General features: G+C 36.3%; 1 protein-coding gene across 2 annotated transcripts in view; it reads left to right on the forward strand.

Moving 5' to 3' along the window:
- COL8A1 (collagen type VIII alpha 1 chain) overlaps window positions 1-19,981 on the forward strand; it is a 164,404-nt gene that overhangs the window by 91,209 nt on the left and 53,214 nt on the right. For both annotated transcript variants that reach the window (XM_049629341.1, XM_049629342.1), the window contains exon 2: window positions 12,133-12,252. The gene's annotated coding sequence lies outside the window, so the exon portion shown is untranslated. The remainder of the gene's footprint in view (window positions 1-12,132; window positions 12,253-19,981) is intronic.

Consider the following 19,981-nt stretch of genomic DNA (forward strand, 5'->3'; position numbering starts at 1 on the left):
CTCCCTAATGAGGAAAGAAGAGGAGGAAATGAATTTAAATTACAACCAAAGGAACTTAAGTTAGATGGAAAGATCTTATTGGCATTGACAGTTTTATGAACCCTGGAAAAGATTCCTAGGGAAGTTTTCAAATTCCCTGTCTGGATGTATTTAAGAGACGAGAGATACCTATCAGCCCAGGGTGGTTGAGGTAGAAACCTGCCTGGAATTCACTTTCAGCTGAATTCAGTAAGTCCAGATAAACTCCTGACAATGTTTAAGGGTTGATGGGAGGTGGGAGGGAGGGGAAAGTGGGTGATGGGCATTGAGGAGGGCACCTGTTGGGATAAGCACTGGGTGTTGTATGGAAACCAATTTGCCAATCAATTTCAATTTAAAAAAAAAAAAAAGATGTCAAAGACAGTAAATGCTAGACAATGGTAAGAAATGTGGTTCCTTAGAAAACAAAAAACTCACCCAAAGTAATCATTTCCTCAGAAAATCAATTGGCGTATGATAGTTGGTTATAAGTGGAATGTAGAATTATAATACATTCTGGCTTTTGTTTTCTTTTTGATCTGGTTTCCAGGGAAGAGCAGGCTTATGAAATCTCTCTGGCAGTCCATGCCCTGCTTAATAGATTTTTATTTTTCTTCTTTACGCTGGTCACAACCAAATCTCTTAGAAGAAACTAGGCTTAAGTAGCAATACATGTGCCCTCAGAGTAAACACCTCTGCAGGAGAAAACCTTTCCCCACACTCCAAAAGAAAACTTCTTTGCCTCCTAACTGAAAGAAACAGATGATTCTGTTACAGATGAACAGATGATTCCATCACTACTGTCACCCTCTCCTTCCTTGCCCTCACGCGGACTCCAGCACTCTCTCGGCCATTTGCAGTACTTATTTCCAGCTCACGAACAGCAGTTACACTCACAATTCATACCCAAATTCTCTAATTTGTTGTACTTCTCTGTTTATACAGCTGTGCATCTGTTTGCCCCATTGTGTTAACCACATCTATTGTCTCGTTTCTATTGTGAGCTCCTGGAGGCAAGGAATGAAGTCTGTTTAATTTGCTTCGCACAATGCTGCGTATACACACTCAGGTGGACACCGTGTGACTGTGCTTGACGGTGATGGCTCCTGGCATGACTAGACGCTCCAAAAAATAATAATATATTTAAAACTTCATGGATTAATCGAAGTCGGAGAGAGAGGACTCAATTCAAAGAGGCTGTGTAGAGTCACCTGGGTGTCTCAGTCAGCGAAGCTCTGACTTCAGCTCAGGTTGTGATCTCACGGTTTGTGAGTTCGAGGCTGGCATCAGACTCTGTGCAGACAGCTCAGAGCCTGGAGCCTGCTTTGGATTTTGTGTCTCCCTCTCTCTCTTCCTCTCTCTCTCTCTCTCTCAGAAATAAATACACATTAAAAAAATAAAAATAAAGTATATTCTGTTGCTTTGGGATGCAGAGTTCTAAATAGATCTGTCCAGTCCATCTGACACAATGTATCATTCAGGGCCCTTGTTTCTTTATTGATCTTGTGTCTAGATGATCTATCCATTGCCGTAGATGGGATATTAAAGTCCCCTGCAATTACCACATTCTTATCAATAAGGTTGCTTATGTTTGTGATTGTTTTATATATTTGGAGGCTCCCATATTCGGCACATAGACATTTATAATTGTTAGCTCTTCCTGATGGATAGACCCTGTAATTATTATATAATGCCCTTCTTCATCTTCAGCCTTTAATTTAAAGTCTAGTTTGTCTGATATAAGTATGGCTACTCCAACTTTCTTTTGACTTCCAGTAGCATGATAGATAGTTCTCCATCCCCTCACTTTCAATCTGAAGGTGTCCTCAGGTCTAAAATGAGTCTCTTGTAGACAGCAAATAGATGGGTCTTGTTTTTTTATCATTCTGATACCCTATGTCTTTTGGTTGGAGCATTTAGTCCATTTATATTCAGTGTTATTATTGAAAGATATGGGTTTAGACAGCAAATAGATGGGTCCTGTTTTTTTATCATTCTGATACCCTATGTCTTTTGGTTGGAGCATTTAGTCCATTTATATTCAGTGTTATTATTGAAAGATATGGGTTTAGAGTCATTGTGATGTCTGTAGGTTTCATGCTTGTAGTGATGTCTCTGGTACTTTGTGGTCCTTGCAACATTTCACTCATAGAATCCCCCTTAGGATCTCTTGTAGGGCTGGTTTAGTGGTGATGAATTCCTTCAGTTTTTGTTTGTTTGGGAAAACTTTTAAAAATAAAAAAAAAAATTCTGTGTCATCCCAATGTCCTCCCATATGCAGCACCCTAAAATCATAATGGGTGCCCGGAACCATTAGAAACTGAGCAGTGTGGACAAAGGTCCAGTCAACAACTGGAAAATCTGATAATTCACTGTCTGAAAGGCACAGAAAGCATGATAGCAATTATTTGGGAGATTGTCCTCCACTATGGCCTTCTTTTCTCTTGGTGTATAAGCCCAACTTTGCTGGGGTTCTCAACTCAGAGCATCATCTGTCAGTGCCCGCCGCCCCAGGAGGTTGTTATGTTTGACACTCCATGCAAGACTATCAAGTTCGTAGTGTCTTTGCCTTATTTCTTTGTTTAGAGCCCAGAAAGAACCAAAGTCATATTCACCAGAATTAATAATTGTTCCTTCTTACCAATCCCTGCACAGCACCCCCAACCTTTTTTTAAATCAGTCTTCCTCACTGACCCAAGAGGACAGAGATGAGTCAATCCACGTTTCTTAGTATTGGGTTAAAATTTTCCAATGTCTAGGGGTGGCTCAGTCAGTTAAGTGTTCGACTTTGGCTCAGGTCTTTAACTCACGGTTTGTGGGTTCGAGCCCCACATTGGGCTCTGTGCTGACAGCTCAGATTCTGAAGCCTGTTTCAGATTCTGTGTCTCCTTCTCTCTCTGTTCCTCCCTTGCTCACACTCTGTCTCTCTCTCTCAAAAATAAATACACATTAAAAAAATTTTTTTCCAATGTCTATTCATTCCTAAGAGTCTCAAAGTTACATCAAAGGACAAAATGATTGATGAAAATCCTTCCCTCAGGGGAAGCACAGGAAATGACATTTCATTTAATTCAACAAATATTTTCTAGGCACCAATTATTTTTAGACACACTTGTTGTGGGCTAGGGAGGGAGAAGAGAGCAAAACATTATCTTCAAAATGTGTGTGTATGTGTGTGTGTGTGTGTAATGAGTTCATTTAAAGTTTGAACAATCTTAAATATAAGAAGATTGCTTTAATATAGGCTCATGGTGAAGATTAAATGTAATATATAAGTAAAATATACTTAGCACAGAGTCTGACTCATAAGACATCCTCAATAATTAATAGCTATTACTATACTTAACTGAGTTATGGCTTACTTTAGAGCAAGTTTTTGAGAGCCTCCCCCCTTGGAAACCAAATTTGACCTTAGATTATGAACAATATAGTTTGGTTGTTATAGGGTTAAGGGAACCATCACATTCAAGTGCAAAAATAACCTATCATCTAGAACATTGAAGTAAGTAGCTTTCCACCAGAAATGGAGCTCAGCCATGTCCTGATGTCCTGAGAGAGTCTGGTTCTCATCCCGCTTTTCCTATGAAGGTTCTGGAGTGTTTCAGAACCTTGATCATATCCCAAACACACACAGCATGTATTTTTCCTTCCTGCTTCCTCCTACCATGATTTGGGTCATAGTTATTCCATAAGACAAGTGACTAAAAAGATACACTTGAGTTTTTTCACATATACTTAAAAGGTACATCAAATGATTATTTTAAGGCATCATTTTAATTAGTTGGCTGCTACTGAATTGGTATCATCCATTAGTCTTACATAAGAATAAATCACCTTTTAACTGGAGGTAAAGTCAAGTCAAATTTTACTTACCCAAGGCATTAAAAAAACAAAAACAAAAACAAAAACAAAAAACTTGCCCAAAACAAATAGCTTTGTAGGTCATCTTAGATGAGGTATATTTAATTTATCAATTACTCAATTAATTGCATAGATAAGTATATGAATGGATTATAATGCAAATGGAAATATGATTAAATCCAATGATGTCATAATAAAGTTAGCCCAAAGGAATCCATTTACTTTGCATTTTTTGGTTCAGTTTAAGTAGTGCTCCACAATGCCAAATATTTGAAGAGAGCTATAATCTTTGGGAAAAGATGAGGAACTTCTGGGAAATATTTGATATATTTCTATCTGTTGCAAAAGTATCAGCAAGATGCACCTAGAATGAAAATATCAGACTATTTTCTGTCAATTATCACCTCTTAAGTTGCACGATGAGGGCCTAATTTTAGGTTTCAACTCATGAAACTTCAGCTCTCCAGTTCTCTGAACTAAAGTCACTATTTCTCAAATTTTTCACACCTTAAAGTGTTAATTTCTCACTTCTACTTTCCTGATTCCAAACTAACGGAATCCAAAGATTTCAGATATACTTTAGCTGTTTAGATCTTTCCAGTCTTTTCCTCTACCAGATCATTTAGATTTAGCATTTTTGAACTGTGTGACATAATGTGTATCTTAAAATAAAGGAAAATTAATGTCTCTACAACCATAATGTACTTAAAAGAAGGCCAGTGATCCAGCAGGCCAGACCTTTAATACTGACTTAGAACAACCTCAAGGAGATTGTATTTTCTCTCTTCTAATTTATCAGGACTTTGTTGATAATTAAGAATTGATCCTGTTTTAGGGGCCCCTGGGTGGCTCCGTTGGTTAAATTTCTGACTCTTGATTTCAGCTCAGGCACAATTCCAGGGTCTTGGGATCAAGCCCTGAGTCAGGCTCAGTATGGAGCCTGCTTGGGGTTCTGTCTCTCCCTCTCTCTCTCTGCCCCTCCCCCACTCACGCCCTCTCTCTCTCTCAAAACAAAAAAAAAAAAAAAAAAAAAAGAATTGATCCTATTTTAGTAGAAATAGAATTCTCAATCCTAGTTTTATCTTAAGTTTTTGTAAAAATCAACTGAAGGATAAAGTCGTTCTTTGGATGGGGAGAGAAAAGAAAATGGGTCCTTCAGTTCTCCAAACATTATTAATGAAACCAAATTAGAGGTACTACTCTGTGAGAAGATAAAACCTTTTCCAGAAACCTCAGATTGCCTCACCCAATTGTCTTTTTCAAAATCCCGCCATTTTTAAATAACTCAGATGCTCAATTTAATAGTATTATTAATCAATGAACATTTACCATGCTCCGTACAACTGCCTAAATGAGTAAAGTGGAATATTGTGTTGAAAAACTTGAAACTAAACCCCGGGATAATGTCAATGGGATAAGAATAGGTTGTTCCTTCATCTTGCTGATTCCTGATTCACCAATTTTGTTCCCCATTGTGTGAAAGAATAGATTCTGTCTTCTTCTTGCCTTTACTCATTTGTTACACAGTCATAAGGATTAAGTGAAACTGTACAGATAACACAATTAGCGAGACTAGCCCAAAGGACATGTTTAATAAACATGTATTTCCTTTCTCTTCAAGAATCATAAGAATGTGGCCAGCCTGCTTTGTGGAGGAAATTCAAAACTGGTGAGGACAGACTATGTTGAAACACTTCTCCAAACTTGCGCCTGAGTGTCTGAATGTTATATAATTTCTGAAATGGTATGGCATATCTATAAATAGCAATTCAGATTTTTCTCATGGATTTTATAGAAATGGATCTCACTACTATAGAGTCTTGTGATCATCCCTGGACATTGAGGCCCAACTGCTAAGGGCTTGCAATCCCCAGAGTGAGTGACAAGAGGAACAGCTTTAACTCCCATCCACCCAGCGGGGTAATTAGGACATGTCCTCATTCTAGAGGCTTGTGTTAAACCATCCTCAAAACAGAAATCCTGTTTTCAACACTTTCAGTGCCAAAAGGGGAGTCTTTTACTAATACTTGTTCCCTATCCAGTAAATAAATCACATGTTCTGCAGCAGGAAAAATACTGGTGGGAGGTGTGTATTTTTCATTTCAAAGCAAGGAGCTTGTTGAGTGGTGGTATACTTTTAAAAGCATCTGGTTTGACAGGGGAGCTCTCATCACACTCCTGAAATAATTTTACACTGTTATGATTTTGTTTGTGGTTTTTTTCTTTATTCAAAATTGGAGCAATGTACTTAACTTTAATCAGAACCATCAAAGCTTTAAAAAATGCCCATATAATTTAAAATTTCTGTGTTTTTTTTAAATGTCAAATGCTGTTTCTGTTGCACTGCTAAGCTATGTTTCAGAAGTACAGGGAGTATTTCCAGTGCATCCAATGTACGGAACACCTACCATGTGTCAGACCAGTTCTCATTGCAAGGGATGCTATAGTAAACAAATGAAACAAGTTCCCTGCTCTCAAGGAGGGGTGGGGGGAGAGGAAGCATTGGTGTGGAAGGCAGATTATAAATGAATAAAATATATAATTAAGTCAGGAAGATATAGCTGCTACTGTGCAATTAAAGAGGATTAGATTAGGGATACATGAAGATGAGTGACTGACTTTGGACTGGATGGTCAAGAGAAACCTCTCTGAGGAAATGATATTCACACTGAGATTTAAATGGTGAAAACCTCAACCATGCACTATTCTTGGGAAGAGCATTCCAGACAGAACAGAAAAGGCCTGAAGGTGGGGATCAGCATGGTGTTTTCCACTGGGGGAAGGCCAGTGTGGCTGGAGAATAAAGGGCAAGGGGAAGAAGGGGTAGAATCGGGGGAGGTAGGGTAGGCAAAGTAGGAATCATATGGGGCACAGAAACCAAAGAACAAGGTTAGGTCTGTTCTAAGTACTATGAAGAGCTATCAAGTACAAGGGATGGGGGTGGGGGGGGGTAAGCGGAAGCATACCACAATCTGATTCACTGTTTCAAAGTTCACCCAGCTGCTGTGCAGAGAGTGGGGCAAGAGTAGATACACTTTTTTAATGTTTATTTTTGAGAGAGACAGAGCTTGAGCGGGGGAGGGGCAGATGGAGAGGGAGACACAGAATTAAACAGGCTCCAGGCTCTGAGCTGTCAGCACAGAGCCCAACTGGAACTCACAAACTGCCAGATCGTGACCTGAGCCAAAGTCAGACGCTTAACCGACTAAGCCACCAGGTGCCCCAAAAGTAGATAGATTTTTAATGCAATTGGAACCATTGAAGAATTGTATGCAAGAAAATGGACTCATTTGTGTTTGCTTTTGTGTTTGAGATATCTCTAAGGTGTAAGGATTGGACAATGGTACAAAGGGAAATATAGAGGGAGCTAGAGTGGAAGAGATTTCAGTGATTTTGGAAAATGATGTGAATTTGGATATGGAGCTCAGATAGTGTCCTTGGATTATAAGAAAAGAAACAACACTTATTGAGAAACTATTATGCTTATTTTTATATATGTAATCTCTTTTAATTATCACTACCACCAATGGAATAGTTACTTAGCCCCATTTTTCATATATGAAAATGGAAACTCAGAGAGATAAATAAAATTCCAAATATCCAGCAAAAGTAAATGGCAAATCCAGGATTCAAAGCTTGGTCTATGTGACTTAAAGCCCTGGTTTTTCCTATTATACTATGGTTTCCCTATGGAAACAGAATTAACAAATTATCTTTGAAATTGTATTCTAAATTTTAAATAACATTCTGTAATATAAAATACGTATATAGTTTATTTTATGGTACTGATTGACACTTAGCTTGTTTCTATTTTTACTCCTAAAAAATAAAACTGTGATAAATATTTTATATATTATTATACCTCATTTCTCATTACTTTGTCACCTGAATTCCTAGATTCTTAGCTGTATCAAAGAATATGATTTTTTTAATGTTTGTTTATTTATTTTTAGAGAGAGAGAGTGTGTATGGGGGAGGGGCAGAGAGAGAGAGAGAGAGAGAGAGAGAGAGAATCCCAAGCAGGCTCTGGGCTATCAGTGCAGATCCCAACACAGGACTCCATCTCATGAACCATGAGATCATGGAGCTAAAGAGTCAGACACTTAACCAACTGAGCCACTCAGGCACTCCAAATAATAGGATATTTTCAAAACCTTACTCTTGTAATATCAATTTATTTTCCGAAAGATTTGTGCCATCTGTACCCTCACTTAACCCAAACCAACATTAAATATAATTTTTTACCTTTGCCAATTTGATAACCAAACTTTTAACTCTATTGTTTAATTCACATTTCCTTTACTTACTAATGAGATTGAACATTTTTTGCATATTTTTTAGTCTTTTCATTTTTCTTTTGTGAATTTTATGTTCACTTAATCGCCCATTTTCCTACATGGTATTACTACATTTTTCTTGGTGATTTTTAAATTTTTTTTTAATGTTTATTTTTGAGAGAGAGAGGCAGAGCGTGAGTGGAGGAGGGACAAAGAGAGAGGGAGACATAGACTCCAAAGCAGGCTCCAGGCTCTGAGCTGTCAGCACAGAGCCTGACGCAGGGTTTGAACCCTTGAACCATGAGATCATGAACTGAGCCAAAGTCGGCCACTTAACTGACTGAGCCACCCAGCCACCCCTTTCTTGGTGATTTGTAAGAGCTCTGTATATAAGACAACTATTAACATGGTCCTAAAAAAAAAAAAAAAAAAAAAGACTGTCTTTACCAATTTTTGCAAATAACTTTCCAGAAGGTATTTCACTTTCAAATTTTAAATTTTCATTGTAAAAACATCATACATTCAGGAGGGCATGCTCCACTCATCTGTTGCTGCATAACAAGCCACCTCATAATGTAGTGGCTTAAAACAACAAACATTTTATTTTATCACATAATTGTATGGGTCTGGGCTGGTTGCTTTTTCTGCTCTTACTCCTCACTTGCCTGGCAGATTGGCTGCTCTAAAGGACCCCAAAAGGCTTTACTCACATGTTTAGTGAGCTGGCAAGAATAGAAGAAAGTCTAAGCTCTGCCAACATTGCCACCTGGCCCACCAACATGTGTCTGCTCCTGCACAGTGGTCTCAGGGTAGTCTCACTTCTTACTTGGAGGCTCAGGACTCTAAAAGGCAGTATTTTAGAAACAAGGAAGCAACTTTGTGGCCTTTTATGACCCAAGCTCAGAAGTTACATAGTGACATCTCCACTGTGCACCATTGGTCAAAGCAGACACAAATCCTCCCAGATTAAATGGGAGGAAACACAGAAGAGGATCAAAGAACTTGTGGCCGTGTTTTCAATCCTCCATAGAGGCTGGAACTGTTCAAAGAATAAAGCAAACTCCGCTTTACCTTTTAATTTTGTTCATGATTTTTAATATGCAACTGGTTTTTCAGTATTTGTATAACTTTATCTCTTTTTTTTTTCTTTGTGAGTTCTGCATTGTTTTGTGAGGCATTTTTTAAAATTATTTTCAATGTGTCTGTCCACAAAATCAGGGACATTATCAAATAATATATTTGGAGGAATGATTTTAAGGTCTTTAGATACTTTGAGTATTATGTATTGTAGTCGAATTCACTTAATTTTTTAATCCTTTTCATCCTTAAATTTCCATCAGTGACACATTTGAAAGTTCATCTAAAAATGCAGGTTGAACCATACATTTAATTACATAATTGCTGTAGAGGCAAAAGAAAAAAAGAAAAAAAAGAGAAGTCTAACTAAATTGTTCTTGCTTAATACTTTGCCACATTTCTGGCTCAGTTTTTCAAAATGAACTAAAATACAATGATCTACTTTAGGCCTATGGAGCTAATCGTCCTTTTCAGGTCTTGCAATCATGTTTAAATATTGAATAATTTCATTCATTTTTATTTATTATTATTTTTTTAATGTATATTTATTTTTGAAAGAGAAAGAGAGTGCAAGCAGGGGAGAGGCAAAGAGAGAAGGAAACACAGAATCTGTAGCAGGCTCCAGGCTCTGAGCTGTCAGCACAGAGCCCCACATGGGACTCAAACTCACAAACCATGAGATCATGACCTGAGCCGAAGTCAGATGCTTAACCAACTGAGCCCCTAGGTCCCCCAGAATTTGATTAATTTTTAAATGGTAATTGTAGCACTCTTTCTTACAGTGTTTCAACTGGCAAAGAAAAAAGTGTCATCCCATAACAGCAACAAAAAACTAGTAAAGGACATTCTTCTGGCTAATAGGAAAGAACTCATATTAAACATATGTTGTAAACACTCAGTAAATGCTAAATGACAATACTCATCTCACGTTCTAAAAATGCCATTGAGGTCTTTTGGGTTATTTTCTCTGCTTCCAGTATTGCATTTCAAAAACTGATTTTGTCATCTCACTGGGTGCAGGGCTGTGAAAGCTGCAGAGAGAAATAAAACGAGTAAGATGTATGATACACATGTAACAGTGATCAGCATTTCTATCTCTTCTGTGTATCTGTCTCCTATTTTATTTTCACCATATCCTGGAAAAAAATGAATTTTGGAAGAAGACCTTGGAAGAAATTGTATTATCTAATACAGTTAACCACCATGAGGGGAGGGGGCTGTGTTTTTTTTTTTTTCAACATTTTGTTTCCAACACAAAGCACTGTGCCCTGCACATAGCAGTGCTCAATGAATATGTATTAAAGAATACTTTGGGCAAAGGTACAGAAGTGTGTATCAGCCTTTTCCTCCTACCCAATCTGATTGTGAAGAGTTTCATTTTCATGGAAGCTGCTGTTTGTGCAGAATCTCCCTCATATTTCTCTTTATTAACTGCCAATCACACCATACAAGGAATGAACTAGAAAAGTCAAGCCCTTGAGTCCATTTACCATCATTGAACTTTATTATTAGAGATAATTTGAGATCCCATGGCCTTCTAGAGACAAAGCATTCTCAAATCACATATGGCTAACCCAGACTTTATTTATGTCTGAATATCCACCCGTTGAACCAAAGTTCAGAATGTTGCTATATCCAGCCATCAGGCCTGTGCGCATACATCAGAGCCCAAGCCTTGTGTTTTGGGGACACATGTTTTATAGACATTCAACAGCTAGAAGACATTCAGGTACTTCTTCACTTCATGTTAAATAGAGAATACAGAAAAACTCTAGACCTATATCCTTCACTAGCCACAAGTACACATTCAAATAATATTAAAGTGAAATAAAACTAAACATTCGGTTCCTCAATCATACTAGCCACCTTTCAAGAACTCAGCAGCCGTATGTGCCTAGTGGCTACCGTCTTGAGTAGTGAAGTATGTAACATTTCCATGATCACAGAAAGTTTTACTGAATATTACTACTCCAGAATATATCATTTATATCACATTGCAGAAATTTTGAACTGGATACCCAGTTCTGCACTTATTTCTTGACCAACCAATCTTATTATTGATCTAAATGTCTGAAGTTGCTCCTGTTTAAATCTTATTTGAGCAACAAGTGTAGAGAATATTTCCTAACCAAGTCCTTATGAAATATACCAAAATAAAATAAAGAGTACCTATTATCCAAAACACAGAGTTAAATATCTGAAAATTGATTTTAAGTGGAGAGAAGTCCCACGTGATTTGAAAAGTTGAAATTACAGATGATTTCTAAAGTATATCCAGCTAATTAAATTACAGCAAAAGGTCAAATGGAAACCCAAAAGTGTTGCCAAACTCTATCAGATCTGACTTGATAAATAACAAAGAATAATTTCTAACTCAAATACTGTTCTATGCAAATTAGATAGAAATGTGTTGCTGGAAAAGTTTAATTTTCTTAAGTAAATCTAACTTTTCTCCCTCAGGCATTACTTCCTCATAAATTTTCTTCCTCTATAGCAAATGCCATATCCTTTCTAAATTATCTCAAATGTGTATCAATGGGAATTAAATTAATGAGAACTTAACACATAATATAACCATGAAAAGCAATAAAAATATACAATAGATTGCTTATCTGGACAAAAATTCTATATACTGTATGTGTTAAAATAAATAAGTGCATATTTGCATACACAGAAACACAAAAAATTATTCTCTTCTAGTCTGTATACAAGGATCCCTAATATCTCCTAACAGTTCACTTACATTCTGGTAAATAATAGCAATTTTTTATTGAAGTGTGTATTTATACATTCCTATTATATAATTTCACCTTTGATCCCAAAACAATATACTTTGATAATGATTCAGCTTCTTGTTGTCTCCCATTTGAGTAAAAGCATCCTCTTTTCTCTACCTCAGAAGCTGTTCAGGAAGTGAAGCAGCATCTAGTAAAGAGACAGAAATCAGCCCCAGGAGTGCCACAGGAAGGCACAAGCAAGGACACTGGTTCTCGGTTCCTCAGGCCGGCCAAGTCTCAATGTAAGTGTGAGAAGCAATGGAGGGCAGTGCAGTGGCCCGTCGCTGGGTGGTCCATGGGCCAAGTGCAGACGGAAGGATGTTGCTGTCTGGGAACACAGGGGCGGTTGGCAGAACTGGGGTGTATCCGGCCTGCCTGCAGGTCCTGTGTCCCATCCCCGTCTTCACTGTTGCAAGAGCCTTGAGACCACGGCTACTAATGCCAGCCTTTAAAATCCCCCAGGGTAAAATACATGTGCAGAGTCTGATTCTAGCTGATTTTTAAGCCCAGGCATGTTGAATACAGTCTTAAAATAATTATTTCCATAGGACCTGACTGGGTATCCAAGTGTTCACCAGATGCTAGCAGCTAGATTTTGCAGAGGAAAATTGCTAACTTAAGCTTCTTTTCATGATTCAGCAGAGGGTTTTAAGTAATAAAAGATCTGGAGATTTGTAAAATAAATAATTCCAGTGCAAATGGGAAAATTAAAATAATCTTATCATCTCCCATCATGTCTGTATGTGCTTTCCTACCATTATCGAATTACTCTTAATTGGGCCAAGTTTGTTTTTGTGTGTTTTTTTTTCTGGCTGATACTTTATAGTTTTAAGTTATGAGCTGTAATGAAGAAATGATTCCTTTCAGATGACTGAAGTGACATATACTAAATTTTCCTAACAACAATCTAGGATCTATGAAACAGAGCGTGATATATCAAGTACAGTTTTATTCATATTAAGTATTGATATATCCACAATTTAAAAACAACAGCATGCCAGTATTTCTTATCCCTTAATTCATCTCTTAGTAGAAGCAATTAAAATATAAAGCACATCATTAACTTTTGAACTTCAGTTGGAAAGAAAAATACCATTCATTTCTGAAGAGTAGACATTATCTCATAGTATCCCCAGCCATCCTATGCTTATTACCATTGCCTGGTCTTAAGTGTGACTTTTGGACACCCAACTCATTATTTCCTAATATTCAATGGTACAATGACTTTTCATAGTCTATTTAATTTTATTTAGTCATTTAAAGAGTAAATAGTTGAGATTCCTCAGATTCTTACATTGTGCTCAAGGTGTACTTGAACAAAAAGAAAAAGCACAGCATCTGGCCTTAATGCCACATGACCACATCCTGTCTAGAATGAATTCATTCAGAATTTTTGAAGAAATGCAAGTACGTTAATGATTTTCCTTAGGTATCATATTTTTACTACGGGTACCTTTAATTATTTTGGCTGGATTCCATCAAAGCCAGATGTTAATCAAATGAAATATTTATAATGCAAAACCATTGAATAAAAAATATATGTTCGTTTAAGCAACAGCTTATAGGACTGAAACCAATCGTGTATGTTGGAAAAGCTGATGAAGGAGGTATGACTCTGTTACATTCATAATGTCAGGGTAAGGCTCTGAACTCAATCCAGAGAAATTTTATAATTGTTGCAATCAACTACAGGCTCAGCTTCTGGATTTCTTGTAACAAAATCTTGCTGCCAAGGACATTGATGGGCTCACCCAGTAAAAAATTACAATAATAATGTTAAACTAAATCATAAAAATGCAGGAGGTGGTTATTATAGGGCAGAGGAGAGGAATTGCTTATAAAGTTATAGTGGAAATATCAAAAATACACTTTATTGAACTTTTTAAAAATTAAGCTTTGTTTTTAAACTAGGGTGCAAAAGCAATAAAATGTAAAGGTTACGCAAAAAATGATTTCATTCAATCGTCAACAGCAATGATTCAGCAAATGAAAATAGAAATTACATTTATTCAGCACAGTCATCAAGTCAGCAGACTTGAAGCTTATATATGATAGTTTTCTAATAAAAATAACCAGTTGAAACTCATTTTTAAGAAGGAATTTTGACAGAAAAAAGAATAAAGAACTTTCTGAATGTGTCTCTTCTTAGTGAAAATGAACTTGGTTTGTGCCTAATTTCACATAGTGTAAAGCTCTAAATATTTTGTGTGGTTTTAAAGTTCTATGAAGAAATTCATTTGAAAGGAATGTAGAAAATAACCAAAAAAGTGTAAATATGAAAACCACGATTGACTTACAGTTAGAAAAATGGAAATAGTGAGAGCTAATCTGCTGTGTGCCCTTCAAAGGTAAAGAATGTCACTTTTAAAAATATTTTTGTGTCTGTTTTGTTTTTAATTTGTTTAAGTTTGCTTATTTGGAGAGAGACAGAGAGAGCACGAGCAGGGGAGGGGCAGAGAGAGAAAGAGAGAGAGTCCCAAGCAGGCTCTGCAGGGTCAGCTCAGAGCCCAGTAGAAACTGTGAGATTATGACCTGAGCCAAAATCACGTTGGACGCCTAACCGACTAAGCCATCCAGGCGTCCCTTAAAATTATTTTAAAGTAATCAGGATTTATCCTTCAGATCATCTTTTTACTTTCTGAAAATACAGATTACTGAATCATATGTCATAGACATTTTGGTAGGTAATTTCCATACTTTCTTCAATTTAAATAATAAATATCTCTAAGTGACAATTATCATAGAAATAAACTCCTTTCACTCATTGAAATACCTGATGTGCCTTACACACAGCAAGCACTTTAATAGTATGAAGTGAACTGAATTAGTCACACTAATTAGTCACACTTTTGTTTAGAGATTAATGTGTCTCTTGGATTCACACTAGCAAGGTGTCTCACACATGGGAATTAATGAGCTACATCTGTAACCAAAAATATCCATGGAAAACGTGCTGAATTGATCCATATCTGGTTTATTAATCAGGCCCACTACAGAAAGGCTTTCTTGTGGTTGTACTATATTTGGGAGATAAATCGAGTGGGGAAACCACAGTTCAATTTAGAAGTTGTTTGAAACATTGAAGAATGTGGGGGTTTATGTTATATGACAGCAATAAAGTCCAATCCTTAAAGGTCGTAATTCTGATTTATAAGTATATAAATATCCTGTATGTTTAATTTTAACTTCAGAGCATTATAACAGTGGTCAATAAGACCCTATTTAATATGGATTTACTTCTTACTGACACCCTCTTCCTTATTTTTTTTTTTAATAAAAAGGTTTGGGGTTTGTTTTGTTTTGTTTTGTTTCTTAAAGTTAGCTTGGTACAAACAGCCTTTAGTTGAAGCAGATGGCTGGAAGTCGGAAGCCCCAGATTCTATCCTTGATTCTCCTACCAACTGGGAATGTGGCCTTGGGCAAGTCATGAGAGTAAATCTACAATAATAGGAGTAATAATGCCTTACATATGTATGGTGCTTTATGATCTAACAGAGCACTTTCACATACAATATCTTATTTAATCTCCACCCAGCCTCCTATGAGGAGTATGGCAATTATTAACAACCTCCATTACAGAAAGTAGAAATTTGAGACCCAGAGACACTAAATCACTTGTTCACAGTCACTTCAATATCCAATGTCACAGCCAGGAACAGGCACACATGATTCCAAGCTGGTCCTTGTCTTTTTACCTCTGCACCACACTGCCGCCCTCTGGTGCCTCCAAAGCTGAAATTACAAGAGCAGCACTGCCCACTATGGTAGCCATGAGCCACATGTGGTGATTGAGTGCTTGAAATGTGGCTAATCCCAGTTGGGATGTATTATGAGTGTAAGATACATGTGGGATTTCTAAGACTTTGAATGAAAAAATAAAAAAAGAATGGAAAATCTCAATACTTTTTATATTGAGTACACATTAAAATGATAATATTTGGGATATCTTGAGTTAAATAAAACATTAATCTCACCTGTTTCTTTTAAAATTTTTTAATGTGGCTATTAGAAAATGTGAAGTAATACATGTTTCTCATTGTTTCTGATGTTTGAATGGCTCGCATTGTTTCTGTTGGACAGAGCTGGACTAGAGAATTCCATTGTTCAGAGTTTTCACAGTACTAGGCTTGTTTTTGCACCTGTCTTGTTGTGGTTGAGACAAATTTCCAAATATTCTGTCAGACTTAGAGCAATGCAGATTCACATCAATAATTTGGTCATTTTCATATATCTTCCACATACAGGGGAAAATCCAGACTTCATTAGTTGATGCCTCAAATTGCTCATTCATTGAAAAGGGTCATGTTAGACTTGCTGGATGCTTGAAAGGCTTGGAGTAAAAGTACCATGGAAAGAACTATAAATTATATTTATGACTCTGTAACACATTTATTTTAAAATATGTTCCCATTAAACATTATGAGTGAATGAGACATTGGAGTATTAGGTGATATAGGCAATGTAAAATAGTAATTATATATAAATTTAGCATAAAATACAGTATATTTTATTCCCCCTACCAACTCTTTAAGACATTTTATATATAATCCCTAAAGAAGTAGCTTATTCCCATTTTGAAAAATCCAACAGAAAGTCCTCAGGAAAAAACGGGTTCTTATTAGGGAGAAAAGTATATATTACAGTAAAAAATAGCCCAAATCACTGAAAGTTAACATCTACTTGGCATTGATTATGTGCACTCAGCACAATGCTGAGAGTTAAACCAAGATTATCTCATTTGGGGATTTGAAAATTAGCAAAAGGGAGCAGAAGCTAAACTCTTAACCATTGCTGCCTTTTACTGCAATGCTATTTGAAATCACAATGCAACCTATCACAAAAGTATTAAAATATTTGGAATTGATTCCATTTAATTCATTTCAACCCCACAAATGTTTATCCAGCAAACACAATGGATCAGGAACAGTTTTAGACATTGAAGGAGTATGGGATAATAAGACCAGAGCTCTGCCCTCAAAGAGTACACAAGTTGGTAGGCTTGTGAACATGTTTTTGAAAAATACATACTTATAAATAAGATGATATGAAGGAGGAGTTACTGTTCACTTTCTAAAGGCAGCAATAAAATTGTTACCTTACTTATGTTACAATATGTTCCTATATATTGTAACAGAAATGTTTATGGCTCTGCTGGCAGGTATTGAAGCTTGTCTGTTGTTTATAATGCAAAGGTTTCATGTTAGAAACAAAAAACAGGGGCTCCTGAATGGCTCAGTCAGTTAACGAATTCATGAGTTCATGAGTTCATGCAGAGTCAGGCTCCACGATGGCAATGAGGAGTCTGCTTGGGATTCTCTTTCTCTCCCTCTCTCTCTCTGCCCCTCCCTCACCTGCACTCACTCTCTTGTGCTCTCTCTCTCAAAATACATACATGCACACATACAAACATACATACATACATACATACATACATAAACTTTAAAAACAAAACAAAAAATAACAAAACCCTCCAAAACAATGTGATATGAATTTCAGAGGTATGCTTTCTTCTATATATTATACCCATTTAGAGGAAAGTGGGTTGAAACTATCTTAAATACATTCTAGAAAAAGGAGGATGAAAACAAACAGAAAGGGATTGAAATCAAAATGGCACTGAAAATGACAAAACTGAAAACTAAAGAATTTTATAACTTTTAATACAATGATAGTAATATGTTACCTTTGAGGGTAGAGATTAAAAATTGTGTAACTTAGCTAATTATATATTAATTTTTAAAAGAAGGTTTCAAAATATAATGTAGAACTTGTTGCCAATTTCTTAATGTTCTTGCTTATCTACAAGAAAAGAAAAAGAAAAAAGAAATAGCCAACTGTGTGTGGCAGAATTTTAGGTGTCTCTATGTCTTTATTTACACTTTTCTGTAATAATTCCAGAATAAACACGCATTGCTTTTATAATAAGTAAAAAGAAAAACTTTTGTAATCCACTCCAAATTGACTGCAATCAAGACAGGCAAAAATCATATCAGAGGAGTGAAATGCAAATTTTCTTCTCAATCACAAAATTTCAAAATAATAACACATTTCATAGGTTCTCCTTTCAGGGATTATTGCACTTCCTTTGATTCAAGGTAAAGCAAACTGTGGACTATTCAAGTTCTCTAGACAAGAAAGGTGAAAACTGAGTTAGGTTTTCTCGATTTTCTTGAGAAAGTGGTTTAGCCTCCACTGTGAACGCAACTGTAAAGATCAAGGTTATAAAATGAACTCTAAATTGTTATTGCAGCAATCAGAAAAGCAGAGCATCATATAAGATGCACCTCTTCCACCTTGAAACAAATTGGCCATCCATCATTTTCAGTGGCATCTGCTTCAAACTGGCCTTTAGTTCTTAGCCTGGAGATGTATAAAACGCCATATGGGAATATATCGTATAATCACCTCTTTGAGCTGGATAAGGTCTTAGTGATCCTAAAAAGGGAAATGTAGAGCTATTCTAAGCATCCCAATTAAAAATTCGGGGAGAAATATTTGGTTTGATAACTTCTTTCATGGAAACAACATGAAAACTTTACTACAAAGACAACTCAGAAATGTGCTTTGTGTGCCATTTAATCATTAAATCATAAATCCACAGACCATTAGAGCTGAAAGGAGACTTCTAGATTATCTCATCCAATACCAATATTTTGTAGATGAGAAAACTAAGGAGCAGAAAAATTAATTTCTCAGGAAAAAAGATGAAATCACTGAAAAATATCACAAAGAATCCAAGAATTTCTGGAAGCTTACCTAGGAACAGCTAGGTATTCCAAATCCTACGAGAACTTTAAAACGTGAGTTTTTGGTTTGGTGGTGGGTACTCGTATACAAGGAAGGAGAGATACTAGTATCGACTAATATCCATATAATATGTGAAAAGCACATTCATAGTGAATGCTTATACAGCAAAAATAAAAAATATAACAAAGCCAATGATAGCAGACCAGATCATTCACTCGTTACTTAGCTTCCTTTCTTCAGTGAGTCAAATAATTGAAATGAGCTTTTCTTTGCCACTTTTCTGACACAAATAGTCTATTATCATGAGAAACTGGCTACTTCCACAGTTTCTGATAGACCAGAAAGTAATGCGACATTCAATCCTTGAGTTAAAAAAGACAGGCTGTCAAAAGCCTCCTGATTTTATGCATTTATGAAAAATATGCTTATAATAAAATTTTATTATTAAAAACATATTCCTCTCATCTTCAAATTATATACTTACTATACGTTATATACATTCTGGAACAAGTAAATATCAAGGCTCTTTTTCCAAGTTCAATATCTGGCCAAGAAATAGAAATAGTAACCCTTGATTTTAAGGAAAATAGAACAGTGCATGTGTTTCTATTGTCATCTATAAAATAGGAATAGGAGTAGATTCTCATAAAATTGTTTGATGATTAAATTAATAGTATATGTAAAATGTTTAGTGCAGTACTTGGTACACAGTTAATATTCAGTAAATGTCAGCTATTGCTAATAGTAGTAATATTATTATTATTTCTGACATGACAATTCCTCCACATACATACTTCCCTCAATCAGACCAATCTCTTGTGATTCCCCACAGTTTCATGGCCCCATGCCCTTGCTTATGCTGATCTCTCTTTTTGAATGTCCTTTCCTTGCTTCTCCTGCTGAACTCCAACCCATCACCCAAAGTTTAGCTCTGGAGGCTCCTCCTCTTAGGCATCTTCCCTAATCGCTTCACCTGTGTTAATTGCACTCTTCTGTTACCCAGGGTACCCTGCACATATGCCTCTCCTGGCCATTGAGAATGTGGCTTTTTTTTTACTTGATCCTCCCTCACTTCCAACACACACACACACACACACACATGCACGCACACACACATACGCACACACTGACACATAGAACTGAAAATGCGTCACACTCCATTTTTTTTTTTATCCCTGTAGACATGTCAATTGAATGAACCCACTCCTGTATAAAAAGATAAGT

Source organism: Panthera uncia, chromosome C2 (genome assembly GCF_023721935.1).
Source record: "Panthera uncia isolate 11264 chromosome C2, Puncia_PCG_1.0, whole genome shotgun sequence".
NCBI lineage: Eukaryota > Metazoa > Chordata > Mammalia > Carnivora > Felidae > Panthera > Panthera uncia.